General features: G+C 45.0%; 1 long non-coding RNA gene across 1 annotated transcript in view; it reads right to left on the bottom strand.

Moving 5' to 3' along the window:
* The window catches only part of LOC109280868 (uncharacterized), a 453,680-nt gene extending 442,152 nt beyond the window's left edge, over positions 1-11,528 (bottom strand). The window contains exon 1 of the long non-coding RNA XR_002087324.2: positions 11,411-11,528. This is a non-coding gene — a long non-coding RNA (uncharacterized LOC109280868). The remainder of the gene's footprint in view (positions 1-11,410) is intronic.
* Between the last annotated feature and the right edge of the window lie 6,255 nt (positions 11,529-17,783).

Genomic DNA, 17,783 nt, shown 5'->3' with positions numbered 1-17,783 from the left:
GTTTAGAAAACTGAACTGGGAAAACTCAATCTCAGTTAAGCCTGTAAAATCAGACCAGACAATGCCAAATGTTAAAATGTCTTCTATGGGATTAATTTGGCAGCAACACCACCTATATAGTTTGTGGTTTGCGTTATGAAGAAGACAAGACTGGAAGATTAAATATTGTATTTAATGAGGATAATAAATATAAGATAAGGGATAATAAAGATAAGTACAAAATGGCAAAGTTAGCGGAGCTTAAGAACCTTAACTGGTGATGTTGCATTAATGCCAGTTTTGCATTTTTTTTTCATTTTTTTCCCCCCATACAAAATAAAATTAAAAAAAAAAAAAATCATCAAGGCTTTTGTTTTCATACCATTGTTCTGCCTAGGGACAACTCTTAAATAAAGACTTGATTCTTACTTTGATGCTTGTGCAAGGCTTTTTGCCTGGAAATCCAACTTTTTGCTCTGCTTCTAGGTTTGTTTCCTTTTCCGGTTACTCACACAATCATTCTTGCTAGAGATTTCGTTGGCCACTGCCACCATGCTTTATATAATATATACTGGTTAATAAAAAGATGTCTTATTTCTAAAATTATGGTGGCTTTTTATTAAGAGAACTACACACACACACACACACACGTGCTGCACATACAACTACAGTAAATACTTGTTAATGCACCAATACAAGGAAAATTTAAATAACGGCAAGTTATCCAGTAGTGACCAATTAGCAGAAGTTGATTATGTGGAGGAGGCAACAGGGAATTGTAAAATGTCTAGCTCAACCATCATGGCAAGTTATCCCATGAGTGAATTAAATAGAGTTTATTGTAGGTTCTAGACCACATCCATACAGACAGATTTCCTGGTGCCTTCTTCAATCTTTTCCCTCCAACCTCTGCTTCTCCCTCATGCTCCATGCAGGCCACTACATGCAGTCAGTATTGCCAGCCCCAGATGCTGAAAACGAATGAGCTGGAGTCCAAAATTAGGGCTGTGTGAAGCTTAGGTGCCCAATTTGATTTGGCGGAGATTCGGCAGCTGAATCTCTGAATCCAAATTGAATCAGAGGAACCTTTAATCTCTCCAAATCGAATCAGAACCACCTGAATCAACTCAGAGATTCGGAAAGATTTGGAGATACAGACATAGCCACAGCTTTACATGGTTTTTCTACATATCTCTAGGTAGCAGGTGGCTTGTGAACGCTACAATGCTGGGGTGCATGGAGTGTCCCACAGGATCGTGGGGTGGGGGTCCCCCAGTGCACTCAGCAGCAGACCTGGATATGGACCAGAAGCACTTTCAGTTCACTTCCAGGTCCACTGGGGTGAGCACGGGGGGGAGGGGGAAGGGGGGGGCAGCAGACACCCAGGGTCCCCCCACAGCCAAATCACCAAGCTGGGGGGCATGGGGAGGGGGGCCCAACGCACTCCCCCACAAATGGACTGGAAATACTTCCATCCACTTCCGGGTTTGCCACTGAGCACACGGGGGGGGGGGGGGGAGGACCCTGCCGCACTCCTGTGGGATGCTCAATCTGTCCCACCACTGCAGCATTCACAAGTCACACCTGGTACCTCAAGGTATGTACAAAAAACATTTAAAGCTGTGTCTATGTCTGAATCACTGATTCTCCAAATCAGAATCTGAAGATTTGATGCTGATTTGGCCGAATCGAATCAGGGATGGTGATCCGATCAATGAATCAAATCACTGTCCCCAATTTGGGCCAAATGTGAATTCAATAGGGCCCATTTCACACACCCCTACCAAAAATCACAATAGTAGGCCAAACACTGAGATGTTATTTTAAATACTTTACATGATGCTTGACCTCCCCATGCCCATGGTGAGACAGAGAGAATCAGTGTTGCCAGCTCTCCAAAATTTACTGGGAATCATGATTTTGGCTCCTATTGCAGAAGTTCTCACCTCAACTGCCCACCCATCAATTTTGTCATCCAACCAAAGCCATCCCCTCCCCCCCCACCAATCAGTTCTGCCCATTTTCCAGCCTCCCCATCTGCCCAGCCCTCAGCTCCCTCCCTCTCCTGCACACTCACCTCTGGTCCTTCCATAGCTTCTCTGGCTCTTCACCCCAAGTATCCTAAGCCTGATAGTTACAGTGAAGCCCCTCTCTCTTTTCAGGCTACGAGGGGCAGCTTGGAGGCTATTTACTTTCTTCCCAAGCCAGGTGTGCTTAAAAGAGAAAGAAACAGCAGCAGCTGGATCCATATGGAACAGAACATACAGAGATCAATTTTTTACATTGAGAAACTTAATAGACCAAAGTATAAAATGGAAGTATTCCCCATAGGACTACTGGAGGTCAAAACGATATAGCTTTGGAATGAAAATTAAACTATTTGACAGCATTATAAAATCAGTGTTGCTATATGGCAGCAAAAGCTAGAACATGGCAAAAAGTACTGGGAAGAAGGTTGAATCCTCTATATACAGACGCCACAAAAGAATCCTGCAAGTTTTCTGGCCAAAAAAAAAATATCACAAAATAAAAGGGAAATCTCAACAGGCAAAGAAACATCTCAACAAGCAATATTTTTGGAAACTACTTGGAAGAAGGAAAAGAAGAAGGCCCAAAGACACCTGGAAGATGGCAGTAGAGAGAGAGAAAAAATAAGGAATTTAGAGTAGGATGGTCCACATGAGAAAGAAAAGAAGCTGAGAAGGAGATGGAAACTCTTTCTTGGAGGCTCCACATGCCACACAACACAAGGACAGTAAGCAAGTCATCAGGCAAACCAGGTGTTGCAGAAATGGATGGGGGTAGCAGAGGAATCATTCTGTTGCTCAGGAAAGGAGGGAGACAAAGGGAGAAGCTACCCCGAGACACTGGGGTCTTTCTCCTCCCTTTTCCAAGAAGGATGTCAGTTCCTGAGGGAAAGGAGATGGAGATAGAGGTAAGACTGCTTCCTGCAGCAACCTTGATTGGCTGCTTTGCTCCAGGAGGCAGGCAGGTAAATCAGACAGGTCATCCGTCTGGGAGGACTAGAATTCACACTAGTCTTTTCTTGTTGTTGAGAGGCTTCTCCAGTATCAACCAACCCCTCAACCTTAGCTCTGCTCTTCTAGGAATGCTAGCTTTCCAGCGCCCCCTCTACCAAATAACACCACCACATACCCATCTGCCTCCATGCTTTCCTTCCATCAACAATAGTCCTTGTGGATCTTCAGTTCAGAAATTAGCTGCTCACTGGAGGCAGCAATTGTTTATCTTGTACGGGCTGAGCCACAGGACAAAAGTTATCCTGCCTACTTCCAATCTCTTTTGTCCCAATCAGATTTTTCTAAATATCAGTGTCGTTAGATAGGAAAATCATCATCTTTAGGCAGGCAAATGGCAGCTCACAAAATCTGCCACCAAGGCATACGTAAGGCCCCATGCTTATCTGACAGAAAGCTGATTTAGGCCCTGATCCTGCAATAATCTCCATGCAGAGTGGATTTAGGAATTTGGGTCTTAGCTGGAAGAACCGCTGCTCATCGTTGTTCACTGGGTCACTTCAGATGAAGTTCTTACTCTTCCCAGTTTCTTTATGAAAACTGGTGCAAGCAGTTTTCCTTATTTTCAAATCATGTTTCAGAATAAAGAAAGACAGAAGAGTAAAGCAACTGAGATTGAACTGTGAAATATGAAACATCATAACCAGAAGGAGATATGACTGCCTCAGAACTTACTGTGAATCATGTTATCAGCACCCAAAAAATCAATAGTTTAGCTTTAGGGTACTACAAGACTCTTGTTTTAAAATGTTTCTTTTCTGTCTATCTGAACATTGTTACTCAGACTAGAAGACCAACAAATGCCCCTTGCAAGTCAGACCTAAGTAATTCCCATGTAATTCTTGTCACCAGTGGCATGCCAGATGTCCAATAAGGCTTTGTGTATTTGGTGTTAGATTACAATGAAATCCTACTTTGATTTGTGTTTTTCTTAAACCCTTATCCAAGTGAGAGAATCTCACAGGTTATAATTAGTGCACTCCCAGCTATGCTCTTATAATCATGGTTATCAGTTTAGTACTGCTAACAATTCCACAAACAACAGGCTAGCATAGAACACCACAGGTAAAACAGCACAGCACTTTATTCTGGTACAGATGGTAAGGGCACAGAAAACATAAAGGACTCTCACAAAGAAAGAAACACAAAGAGAAGATGCATGAAGAAGAAGAGGGGAGGCATACACGCAGCAGGAAGACTTAGTCACAGGAGGTGAAGATGGGAACCAAAAGAATAGAAAGCACGCAGGAAAAAAAAAGAAAATATGTTACTGAAATAATACAGCAAAGTGACCCTCTCCTTGAATTTTGAAGTTGTATACTAATTTAAGAAATAAGAATACATGACTGCACTGCAGTATCTTTCTAGACTTGAGGAAAAGGAACATTTTAGATGAATCTAAGAAAGCCTGCCATTTTGAGGCCTTGGATGGAAAAATCTACATGACTCCCGTCAGTGGTTTAACTCAACCATGATTGCATGGCAGACGATAATAGTTACAGCTTCTGTCGACATAGACATTCATAGGCTGATTGCACACATGAAACCTGTCACAAAATCTTTCTACAAGATTACAGGCTTTGAAGCATGATAGGTGCAATCATCACAAAAGTCCTAAACAAATGAAATACTCCTTTCCACTTTTTGTTCAGCTTAGTTTGGGCTGAAGTTAAGGTAAAATACTGTTATATTTCTGCAGCAGTGAGCTGATCTAGCATAACAGTAGCTTTACCTATTGGGTGGCAGAGGTTTTGGATGGTCTGCTAAGATGGAAGTTCCAAGACAAAGGTAACATAACCTTTTCTTCCTAGGAACTTTGCATAATTGCGGGGGGAAAGACAGCCCTAATATCAAAGGAAACATTTAAAAGAAACATATTTGTTGGGAGAAAACGTGTTAACACCTCTGCTTTTCTGAAGAAAGAAGACTAGAGGCCAAGGATGCAGAAACACAATGTACCAAAGCCGAGAGGATATTCCCCCTAGAACATTTTGCCTTCCAATGAATCTAGCACCAGAAATTCTATAGGGCTAGGGACAGAAGTTATGCATAAGCCCGTTTAAGCAATCAGAAATGGGCTTAAACCTGTAACAGAGCAGAAGGTTCAGTGTATATAAACCAGTTTCAAAATGGCCATAACTGGTTTAAGATAAACCTGGTTGAATGTAGTATCACACTTAAACCGGTTTGACCCAAATCGGCTATGTAATTTCTGTCCCAGACCCCTTCCTGGCTGAAGTTAAACCAGAGTCCTCCAGCATCCCAGCATGCACTGCAGCCCTGGGCTGGGCTGTGCCGTCTGCTCTAGAGAGGAGGGCTAGCCCCACCCCTCTACTCTGTAGCCTGAGCAGGGCCAGGGGCATGGCCAGATGCCAGCCTGCCATGGCCCCCTGAGGTGAAGGAAGCAGGGAAAGGGTTTATTCCCCCCATCTCACCCCTCTTCTCCCAGGGGACCCCAGCCAGGGTCTGCCAGTCCCAGCTGCATCCTCTGCCACTCAGCCACAGCCAGGCAGGGAGGCCATTAATTCCTCCCTCTGTCCCCTCTCCCCAGGACCACAGCCTGGGTTTGCCAGCCTTGGCTGCTGCCGCAAACCTGGGCTGTGATCCCTGCGGTGAGGAGAGGGGATGGCGGGAAGAATTAACCCTCTCCCTGCCCACTTTGCCTTAACAGACCATGCCAGGATGGCATCTGGCCATGCCACCGCCCTTGCCACTGGAGCAGCAAAAGGGGGCAGGGGGGAACCTGGTAGGGCAGTAGCCTGTCAGGGTGCCCCAGGGAGCACAAGCAGTGAGGGGACTTATTCTCCGCTCCTTTTCCCCCATCTCACCGGCAGGGACCCCAGCCATGGGTCTGCCTAGTGAGGCAAAGCAGCCCTTGTCAGACCCCCTTCCCCACTGCTTCAGCAGCAGGGGTGGGGGCATGGCCAGATGCCAGCCAACATAGCCCCGTTAAGGCAAAGGGAGCAGAGAGGGGGTTAATTCTTCCCTTCATCACCTCTCCCCCCAAGCTGCACAGCCTGAGTTTGCCAGCCCCAACCACTGCCTCTGCTGCTCGCCTATAGCCAAGCAAGGAGGGGCCATAGCCCCCAAGCCCCTCTGTAGTGTGTTACCGCTAATCACCCTGCACAGTCTGTGGCACTCCTGCCTGCAGCACAGCCCCCCCCCCCCCCTGCTGGGAAGAGGCTTGTGCTCCTCAGGAAACCATGCCAGGGGCTGCTGCCCCATGAGGGTCACTCCCCCCTCACCACTCCAGTGGCAGGGGTAAAGGCATGGCCCAAGGCCAGCCAGCATGGACTCCTTAAGTGAAGGGGGCAGGGAGGGTGTTTATTACCCCCTCCCTGCAGCATCTGGCAAAGGGGGCAGAAAGGGAGCTTACTCTGCAGCTCCCCCTGTGCAGGGAGAAATCAGCAGAGGTGGCGGCAGCTGGAGTGGGTAGTCCCCTGCCTGCCACCTTTGCCTTGGGGGGGGGGGGGAAGAGGGGGTGTCATGCTGGTCAGTGTCTGGCCATGCCCCTGCTTTCTGCAGTGAGAGAGGAGCGCTAGGCAGACCCTGGCCCGGGTCCATGCCAGTGGGACAGGGAGGAGGGTTTTAAACCCCTTCCCCAACCAGCTCACTTGAGGCTACTGCTGGGGCCTGGCCACCCCCCCTCCACACACAGCTTCCCCACAGATAAGGGCTCACTCTAGTGCACCCCAGCTTCTGGCCTGAGCCACTGCAGGCATGTTACTGCATTTCCTGAGTCAAAAGGGAATGTCTATTCACTTGCAAATTGGTTCAATCTAAACAAGTTAAGCTAACCTGCAAGAACTGAAACAGTTCAGGCTCCAGCTTTTTGAATGTCTGTCCCTAGCCTCCAAGACACTGCAGGTCTGTAGCAAAACTGCTTCCTTTGAGTCCATTAGAGCTTAAAGAAAGAGAAAACGGAAGAGAGCTGTCAGTTGTTCCATTCTCCATGACATCTATGTAAGAACTCAAGTGGACCAACAATTAGAAATTCAAGGGGGCCAAGGGCATGGCCACATGATAGATATACTCCAGTATAATTTACATTGTTTTGCATATTAATATGGCTGTAACTAAATCAGGAAAAGACAGACATGTAGCTGTCTCTCAGTAGTTTCTGAAATAGGATGCTATTTTTGATTTCACCACTGGACAGCAACTAACAGCTAAATACCCTGTTTGCAATTAGCAAATGGTGATCCTGAGTGGATGGATGCCACCTAACTGGTACAACTTATACCTGTAGAATTTTATTCAAGATTCTTTTGGAGACATTTCCACTTCAGATTTTGCAAAGTTAATCTGGTTTAGAGGTATAGGTTGGCTATCTACTATTTTTTCATGCTGGTGTAAAGGTGCCAACTGCCTAGGACGTGAAGTGTACCTTATAACAGCTAATCAGGGCAAGAAAGTATAATGAAGTAGGGTTCTAAATTGATGGGCTCTCCAAGGGCAAACAAGCTATTACTAGGAAATGGTATGGTTTTAGCTTTGGAAGCTGAGATTTTTCTTAGTTTTGTGTTCCTGTTTGGTGTTGAAGCTATTAATGAATCTAGATAGCAATTTCTGGAATATAGCTGTTAATTTACTGTCAGGCCTACATCCTACAAGCCCCTCTCTGCATACGGGTGAAACCCTATATGTATGGGGTCAATAGGCATCCATAAGTAAGCTGACCCGTTTCCATAAAATAACTTGTAGGTTTGGGCCCTAAGAAAAAAGGGGTGAGAGCTACCATCCATGTCGAACACCTTCATATTCATGTAAAAGGCAAATGAACTGTATTAAATGTCACAGGGCACTGGCTTGAGCATCTAAGCATTAAGCAAAGTTTAAAATTCACCAACTTTTTCCCCTCCAAAAAAGTGAGAGGATACTATCACTGTGGTAATTTTATTTTTCACAGAATAGGTTGGTTTTAGCCATCTTCTTAAGGAAGAAAGATGTTTTATCCGCAAGTGCCAATTTGGATATTCTACAATTTGCTTCTTCAGCTTGTGTTATCCCAGGAGTTCACTGAAGCAATGCAATAAAATACGTGCTGTGAAGTTTCAACCCTACCAAATGAAGAAGCTACTGATAGGAAAACACAGTACAGTACTCCTGGTCATTCTAAACAATGGGGAGCCCTCTTTATTGAGCTCCATCCTAGAAGGTATCAGTACTTTGACTCTACCAACTTTTAAGAGGCTTCGAAAGACCAACTAAGCCCAAGCCTCTATATTGGTGAAACTTGGATGTCTCTACTGCAGTCAGAAGGTACAATCACACTGAGGTAGACATACCTGGGCTAGCTTGGGTAACAACAGAACAAGGATGCAGTGGCATGGGCTTTAGTTGCCTAAGGAAGTATTCCAGCATCTCATCCCATGTTGACATGTGTATCACTGCACTATTACCCAAGCTAAAGAGATTAAAGTTAGCTCATGACATGCACCACAGTCACGCACAATATTTCCTTAAAAGCTTGTCAACTAAAAATGTAGTTGGTCTAATCACTGTGATATAATAATTTATCAGCAATGTCACTAATTTATAATATTTTAATATTATATAATATATTAAGATTTAGGCTCTTTGGGTTGAAGGTGCTTTAGAAATACATTTTAAAAGCTTGAGGCAAACTCAAAATCTCTGAAATCCATCCGAAATTTGTTTTACAATTGTGAAATTAAAGTACCATAGCTACTGCAAGCAAGATATGGTAATAGAAAGAGCTAATGTCCTTCAAGTATATGAAGTAGGCTGGGGGGGGGGGGGGGGGGAAAAAGAGAGGGAGGAACAAAACAAACCAACCCGATAAAAATAAATTCCTTTTGCCGGAAATAAACAAACATTCTGAAGCAAACTTGCATGCTTTGAGGGGAAAAGGTTATTGATTCATTTAATAAGCCAATTGTACTCTATGGAGTTTTGTTCTGCATTGAACACCCCCCTCCTGCTGTTCTCCAAACCACAGCTGGGAACAGCCACCACCACCATGCAGAGCCCTTCAGCAAGTTCACTTGAGAAACCCTGGGGTTGACATAGTGCGCACTTCGTTCACATCCACTGTCCCATCCTTTCAATCCCTGCTGCTTCTTTTACCAGCTCCCTCTTTCCCCACTTCTGCAGGTCCTTGCTCCGCTCTCTCCTAGCCCCCTTCACCATTCCCCAATGCTGTCTGGCAGCAGCCTGTTGCTTGGAAGGGAGGCTCTAAGTTAAGCGGTTGTTTCTGTCTTGCATGGGCACAGGGTGCCAGAGAGCTCCCTTCACCTCCAGTCACTAGGCATGCTGCCCCCAACTCCAGGCTTCTGGTTTTCACACTGTTCCCAACTCTTGTCACTTCTCAATAGGAGTAGCAGTAATTAATAAAAATAATAATAATTATATTTTTAACCTAGCTTACAAGAACTGGATGAAAAGTTGCCACCCCACAAGCTACACCTTAAACCAGGGGACAATGCCTAATGCTTGCCAGCAGAGCTGTGAGCAAAGAAGGTTGCCATCCCCTTGCAGTCACTGTGTGTAGAAGGGAGGCTGCCCCCTCCTCCATTTCTATTAGATTGGGAGGGGGCAGTCATTTCCATTAGATTGCGGTCATGCCCAAAGGCAAAGACACCAGATGTCCCAAGTAGTTCAGGAGATTAAGCAACATGGGGATCCCAAGGAGGAACCACAAACCTGTGAAAAGGGCATGGGAATGGGAGAGATAGAGCAGGCAGGTGGCAGGGGTGCGATGGGGAGCCTGAAACAGGATAGTGGTGGAAGAGACTGACCAGCAACTCCCTACACTCCAAACAGGAGGAGGAAAAAGCACATTAATGCCTATGAGAGGCTGGATTTTAACCCCTTAAAAAGCTTCCAAACATGTTGTGTGCAGAAAGCCTCCCACTAAGGCTTCCAAAAGCAAGGAGAAAGAAAAAAAATGTAGAACAAAAAATAAAGACTTGTGATTATTTTTAGGCCTGGTGATGCACAGTTCTTGACTCCATCGTGGAAACATCCCCTGGAACATGAATTGAACAGATGCAGTGTGACCAATGTATCACATTACATACAGATGAAGTTGCGTGTAGAGCATCATTTCATTCAGCCAGCCGGACGCAGTGGAGTGCACCGTGGCAGTTTCTTCTCCTCTTTGGTTGAGCTTGCTATGCCTTGTATTCAGTTCAATGTGGTTTCTTGTGTAGGATACAAGTTGATAACTAATGAATGCCACATTTTCCAAAACCCTAAAAAAAGTGTTCTTGGGGGTTAGCAGACAGAAGCCAACTGAATTTGGTGAAAACTAGAAAGCAGAAATATTGAGACAAATGCGCAGAGCCACTATCCTTCAGTTGGCAGTCCAGCCAGCTCTCAGTTATTCAGAGACCAGATCATAACCTTTAATATCTTCTTAGAGAATAATCTCCACCTCACCTCTGCGTGAGCCCAATTAGTTTTACTAGCACCCTCAAACAAGATAAAATAATAATACTATTTGGGAGAAAGAAAGCATACAGAGGTGCTGTACTAAAAGGAGGAAATAGAGCTGGGGAGTCAGCAAGCCCCTGAACTAAAAGGAAGCAGGGACATTAGCACAAAGCAAGCTTGTGGAAGAGAACAGAGCACTACAGAGGGGAGTCCCTAGTATATCTAATAAACTCACCCTACAGAGCAAAACAGCATGCAGCTTCCCTGTTTTAATCTCTGTTAAATTAATGGTATTTTTTAACCAAAGCTGAAAGTGTTACATTGTTGGAAAGATACATACTGAGCATACACTACAGATCAGCTATTTATAGGGTTTAAATACAGAAATTATATTGTATCCTGTGCAAACAACTGCTGTATGCAATGCAGTGAGTGGTATAAAGCAATAAGCAAAGTGAACCCATGCTAGGAGGAGGACAGAGATAAGGGGGAAGAGGAACAGATGGGGGAAGGGACAAAACAAAACAAAACAAACAAACAAAACCCCACACCGCACACACCTAAGTCATGTAAATTTTGACCACTCTTCTTGGCCATCCCCTTCTCCCTCTTCCTTAGATACACCTCTTCCAGGGGACAGCTAAGCCACCCAGCTCCCAACACCTTTCAAGGCAAAGTGACTCTGTGCTCTAGCTAGGGTACATAAAGGTTCCAGCCTTTCCAAGTGACCCAAAAGAAACACAAAACACATGGCTTTTGGAGGCAGCAAACCCGATCTCCCCCCCAAACTGGTAGAATACCAAGAAAATATCGCGACTTTTATGATTTACAACTCTTTTACCTTACAAAACCACAATGAAACCGCCACTTGTGCAAACCCTCCCTCAAAATTAAAAAAAATAGTAAGAAGAAACCTGCCTGCCTCCCTACCTGAGAAAGGCACTTACAAAAGTCAACAACAGTCAAAGAAACAAACTATATCCCATGAGACCTACCTATTCATAGGACAGCTTAGATAAAGAGCAGATTTTCTTGGTTTCTAGCCTCCCAACCAACTTGTTGTCCCTCAGTTAAACCTCAACCCTACTCCCCTCTCAACTAACCTCCCATGCCCAGGGCTCTGGCTTTCTAGTGCTTTCCCCAAAGCTTGCCACCTAGCACAGCTGTCACAGGACAGGGTTGATTAGGTACTAGTAAACTATTAACTCTCTCCTTACCCAGATGGTAGTTTGCATGCCCCATCATCACAGTATATCTTTTTCCTTTAAATATTTAAAACAATACCTAGAGACTACAAATCATTATAAATCTGATTTTTTTTAAAATCATGTCACAGTGACACAAATGAATGCAGAACGTCACTAGTGAATGGCAACTGCCCCACCTATTTTTCATCAATCCATTTCAGTTGGGATTGGTGCGGAGAGGAGGGAAATAAATGACCTTCCCCATAACTGCACTTCAGACTTTCTTTTTTTTCTTAAGAGATATTAAAACCTGAACTCAATAAATTAATGTATCGGTGTGAAGGGCTCTGCAGTCTCACTTGTAGAATAAAAATTTTATTTTCCATCCTCCTTGTTATTAGGGTGGTCTAACTAAAGCAAATAAAAAGATTTGCCTAAGACATAGCTGGTAACCTCATCCAGCCCTCACATACTTGGAGGAAAAGTGACAAAAAAATCTACATTCCCTTCTACAGGCTTCTGGGCAATGTGGGTCAGGGGAAGAAGCTCTGTTCTTACAGTTTTGCATGGTTTCTTGAGTTGATGAGGCCCAGCTGCCAGCTCTATATTTCAACTGCCAATCCTTTCCTCTGTATCTGTTTCTATAACCCTGCTCCAGTGGCATGGATACTGGGGCGAATGCCTGAAAGGCCAGAAGTTGAGTTTGAAGTCATAGCAGAAGTGCTCATGGTGTGGCTATGTCAGATTCCAATAAATCTGCAAATTCTACTAAATATCTTGTCACATGGACATGAGAAAGTAAAGTAAGATCCCATGGGCTGTGTTTTTCTGCTAAATATAATGAAGGGGTTCAAAAGTTTCACCATTCATGTAATCAGGGTGTAGATATACCCAATTACAAGCATCTTAAAGATTTGAGCACTTTCTTTTACTTGGTTGAAAAATTTACCAGGCTATTTAAAATAGAGAAAACAAAAAAGTTCCCCAAAAATATTAGCTTGTTTACCAAGTATTGGGCCAAAAAACAACCCCCCTCCATCTCCCAAGACACTATGAAATGTTTTAAGTGACCTTAAAATTAATCCAAAGGATATGGCAGCACAGCAATGGAAACTGGTTTTGCACAAACCTTGTCTACCAATACAACTCAGCATTCACTGTAGAAATATGATGCATCAGACTTCACTGTACGGAGGAGCCTGCAGGATTAGGGACTTAAGCAGTAAAAAGTAATTCAGTCTTTATGCTTATTCTGTCTCTGGATCATGGGAATGCCAGAAATGGTGCTCCTTGTAAACTAACTACATTGACAGAAGCAACTTATTTTTATAGCCAAATAGCCATAAGTCAGCAGTATTTAGACCTCATAACTTAGGATGGATTTGAAGAAGTAACCTAGAGCTGAAAGCTCTATCCATTGCCAATACCCTGAGTTTTGTGGAAAGTAGCGGACAGATTTGGATGTCCTAAAAAGTACATCAAGGTCCTAAGGCTTTTTCATGACCAGATGACTGCAACGGTCCTATGTTGCAGGTCAGAGACGGATCCATTTGTCATCCGAACCGGGGTCAAACGAGGATGTGCCATTGTCCCAACTCTGTCCTCCACTGATTTGACAGTCATTATGGTTCTCATGTAAGGATCAATTTCCTTCTGGAATTGACACAGGATGGAGGCCTACTAAACGTTGGGCCTCTCTCTCAACATCAAGAAGAAAAAGATTTCTTAGAAAAGTTTATTAAAGAGGCCATCCTTAATGGACTGGCCGACGCCAACATCTTAAGGGATAGCCAGCACGGGTTTGTTGCGGGTAGGTCTTGCTTGACCAATCTCATTTCCTTCTACGACCAGGTGACCTATCACCTGGACAAGGGAGATGAGATTGATGTCATATTTCTTGACTTCAAAAAAGCCTTCGATCTGGTGTCCCATGATCGCCTCTTGGAGAAACTAGCCAATTGTCGCCTTGGGTCCCCCACGATTCACTGGCTGGAAAACTGGCTCCGGGGTTGGACCCAGAGGGTAGTAATTGATGGAAGTCACTCATCGTGGTGTCCTGTGACCAGTGGGGTCCCCCAGGGCTCTGTCCTTGGACCCATACTGTTCAACATCTTCATTAATGATGTGGACACTGGAGTCAGAAGCGGACTGGCCAAGTTCGACGATGACACCAAACTTTAGGGCAAAGCATCCACACCAGAAGACAGGCGGATGATCCAGGCTGACCTGGACAGGCTCAGCAAGTGGGCGGATGAGAATCTGATGGTGTTCAACGCCAATAAATGTAAGGTTCTCCACCTTGGGAAAAAAAAACCTGCAGCATCCTTATAGGCTCGGCAGTGCTATGTTGGCTAGCACTATGGAAGAAAGAGACTTGGGGGTCATCATTGACCACAAGATGAACATGAGCCTGCAGTGTGATGCTGTGGCTAGTAAAGCGACCAAAACGCTGGCTTGCATCCATAGATGCTTCTCAAGCAAATCCCAGGACGTCATTCTCCCCCTGTACTCGGCCTTAGTGAGGCCGCAGCTGGAGTACTGCGTCCAGTTTTGGGCTCCACAATTCAAAAAGGATGTGGAGAAGCTTGAGAGAGTCCAGAGAAGAGCCACGCGCATGATCAGAGGTCAGGGAAGCAGACCCTACGATGACAGGCTGAGAGCCCTGGGGCTCTTTAGCCTGGAAAAGCGCAGGCTCAGGGGTGATCTGATGGCCACCTACAAGTTTATCAGGGGTGACCACCAGTATCTGGGGGAACGTTTGTTCACCAGAGCGCCCCAAGGGATGACGAGGTCGAATGGTCACAAACTACTACAAGATCATTTCAGGCTGGACATAAGGAAGAATTTCTTTACTGTCCGAGCCCCCAAGGTCTGGAACAGCCTGCCACCGGAGGTTGTTCAAGCGCCTTCATTGAACACCTTCAAGATGAAACTGGATGCTTATCTTGCTGGGATCCTATGACCCCAGCTGACTTCCTGCCCTTTGGGCGGGGGGCTGGACTCGATGATCTTCCGAGGTCCCTTCCAGCCCTAATGTCTATGAAATCTATGAAAGACTGAAGTGCTCTTTCTGCCTGCCCCAGGCCATGAATGTAACCCTGATCCCCAAATTACCATCAAGAGAAAGACCTTGGAGGTAGTCGAGCACTTCTCTACCTCAGTAGGAACCTCTCTCAAAGAGTAAACACTGATGTGGAGATCCAGCAGAGGATCCAGTATGTAAGTGCTTCTTTTGGGAAATTGCTTTGCTGTGTCTTTATTCATTGTGATCTCCAGAAAGACACCAAGACCCAGGTCTACAATGCAGTCATCATCCCCACTGTCATCTACAGATGCGAAAGGTGGGTAACCTACCATCATCTTGTCACGAGCCTGGAGAGGTGTCACTGCCGATGCCTCCAGAAAATCCTCCACATCAAATGGGAAGATCACTGCACAAATGCCAGCATCCTTGCTGAAGCCAATGTTTCCAGCATTGAATCAGTGATTCTCAAGCACCAACTTCGCTGGACTAGACATTGTTTGCGGATGCCTGATTCTCAACTTCCAAAACAGGTGCTCTATTCCTAGCTTAGTAACAGCCTGCGATCCCACGGCGGCCAGAGGAAATGTTACAAGGACACATTTGAAGGTATACCTCAAGAAAACGGGTGCCGACATCATGAGCTGGGAGGAACTGGCTATCAACCGACTCCAATGACTCTGCAACCACAACCAAGTGACAGCCTGTTTCAAGGAAAAGTGTCTTGTCTTCAAAGCAGAGAAAAGAGAACAGAGGAAGGGAAAGGAGAGAAATCCTAGGCAATGGCCTAGTCTTCCCTGCAGAAAGACCTGCAACTTCTGTGGTCTTGTCTGTGGCTCAAGAATTGGACTCTTAAGTCACCTCAAGACCCATCACTGAGCCGTGGTAGAGATCATCCTCAAATAGAGGGATTGGTGACAATGACAACACTGAGCCACCCAGTTTCCAAAATCATGAATTCCTAATAGAATTCATATTGCTTTGTGCATATGACACTATATTATTAATAGATGACACTGTATTATTAATAATATTCACACACAAGTACCAGACCTATAATTCTCTCTCATTTTGTGGTAATCTCCAGCAATCAAATAACTGAGCTTGTCCATCTGGAACCAGCACTTGATATTAAATTTATACAGAGTGCACTAGTGGTCAGTCTTGTTTGCTGACAGCCCAGCAGGGAGGTCTCCATTAGAGAATAAATTTGGAGAATTCAGTGATAATGTATCTGGAACAAAAAGACAGGCAAGAGAAAAGCTTGTCGAAAAATGGGAAGCTCGCAGACAGAAAGAGAGAATTACCAGAAACAAAAGAAACCAGAAAGGGCAAAGAATAGGCATGACAGGGGAAAGAGAGCAAACATGAGAGAAGAGGAACAGAGAACACTATTAACAGGAGGAAGAGGGGAAATTGTTTTATGAAAAGCGAATTCGATATTGGAGAAAAGCAAAGATCAAGGCTGTAGTAATCTATTTAGTCAGACATTTTCATGCTACCATGCTAATGTGGTTCAAATTACACCTGTGGAGATTGCTTTTCTTATTCTGAATTTAGATCAGCCTCTAATCCTTTCAACTGTTGGTCTGCTAAGACTGCAACAAGAGAGTGCCAAGCAGTGCCAATTGCATCAATGGATTTTGCAATGCAGACATGTCAACTAAGAGTTAGACTGAGTCCATGAAGTCCACAGCACTCCAGAGCCAAATTCGGGATTACAGGCTGAGAGAATATAATTTCTCCAATATTCCTGAAGCGGTGTTATTCTGCATTCAAAGAATCCCCAGTTCGCTGCAGCTTCAAAAAGCCTGAAAATAGTCCCCACCTCGTACAGTACAAGCTTTCACTGAAAACCGTGTTAAATGACCTCACGGTTACTATGCCTTTCTGGTCTATGGCTGTACTTATCAGAGTATTTAGATAATAAATATACAATATAAACTGTATTTGTCAGTGTGCCATACAAAGGAAGTACTGAGGTTTCAATTATGACAAGCTGACATGCTGAATCTGATTTGCCCTGGTCGACAGGGACCAAAAATGGACAGCACCGTGCCAGCTAAACCAGTTTTTTGCAAGTGTGCTCAAACATAATAGCCTTTTTCAGCAGAAATAAATCTTTTATCACTCTCTTCCCATGCATATGTTAATATTGCATCACTCTAGGTGTGATGTGGGTAGACTATGTTTCAATCTTTTTGGCCTCTTCAACAAATCTCACATTGACTTCAGCAATAGTAAGACTGGATTAACAGGCTGTAGTTTCCCCCGCTTTCCCTCCACACCTTAGTTACAGTGACTTGCAACTGGGGGCTAAAATTCAGGAAGCCTCGTGTAGCCTCGCATAGTTAGTTGAGCCAGTCCACACGCAGCACTCGGCCCTGTCCTGCAAACGCTTGCCGAGACAGTCATTTTGAGTTTATTAAAACAAGATGTAAAAGGGACCAAGGCAAATACACGTTTTAAACCTTCATAGGAAGTAGACTGAACTTTTGTTTTTTGCCCGGTTCAGGGTACAAACTGAACTTTGGACCTTGTTCTAGGTACAAACTTTTAGTTTTTTGTCCAGTTCTGGGTACAATTTTTTTTTTTTTACCTGGTTCGAGGTACAAACTTTCGGTTTTTTGCCCGGCTGGGTTACAGCATTTTGTGTTTTTGCCTGGCTTGGGTTACAAAATTTGGGGTTTTCCCCAAAAGCAAACTTTGTGTCCAGGTCAGGGCACAAACTTGTGTTTTACCCGGTTCAGGGCACAGACATTTGTTTTCGGCCTGTCTCGGGGCGGTGCCGTGCCCGCATCCTGGGGCAGCCGGCGACTCTCCGTATGATGGTGACCGCGTCGCCCCCCCACCCCACTCCACTCCCAGGCTCCTGGGTCCGACTTGGAGGGAAACAGGCCCTGAGGTGAAAACCAGCCCTGTGGTGCGACTGCTGCCCTCATGAATGCACCTGTGTCAGGTCCTCATTAAACACACTGGAGTCCGGCCTAACTAACCCGCATTAATTGCCACTGGCATCTCTTGTGTAAAGCACCGCGTCAGCTTCGCTTTGACGCCAGGCAACGGTGGGGCGGGGCCCTGTGCGCAGGCGCACACGGCGCAGACAGATGCGGCCACCTCGCGTCGAACCGCTGCGGTTTGAGTCGCGGCAAAACTCGA

This window comes from Alligator mississippiensis, chromosome 7 (genome assembly GCF_030867095.1).
Source record: "Alligator mississippiensis isolate rAllMis1 chromosome 7, rAllMis1, whole genome shotgun sequence".
Classification (NCBI taxonomy): Eukaryota; Metazoa; Chordata; order Crocodylia; family Alligatoridae; genus Alligator; species Alligator mississippiensis.
Note: the sequence above shows the minus strand (reverse complement) of the source record. Positions and strands in the feature narration are given on the sequence as shown.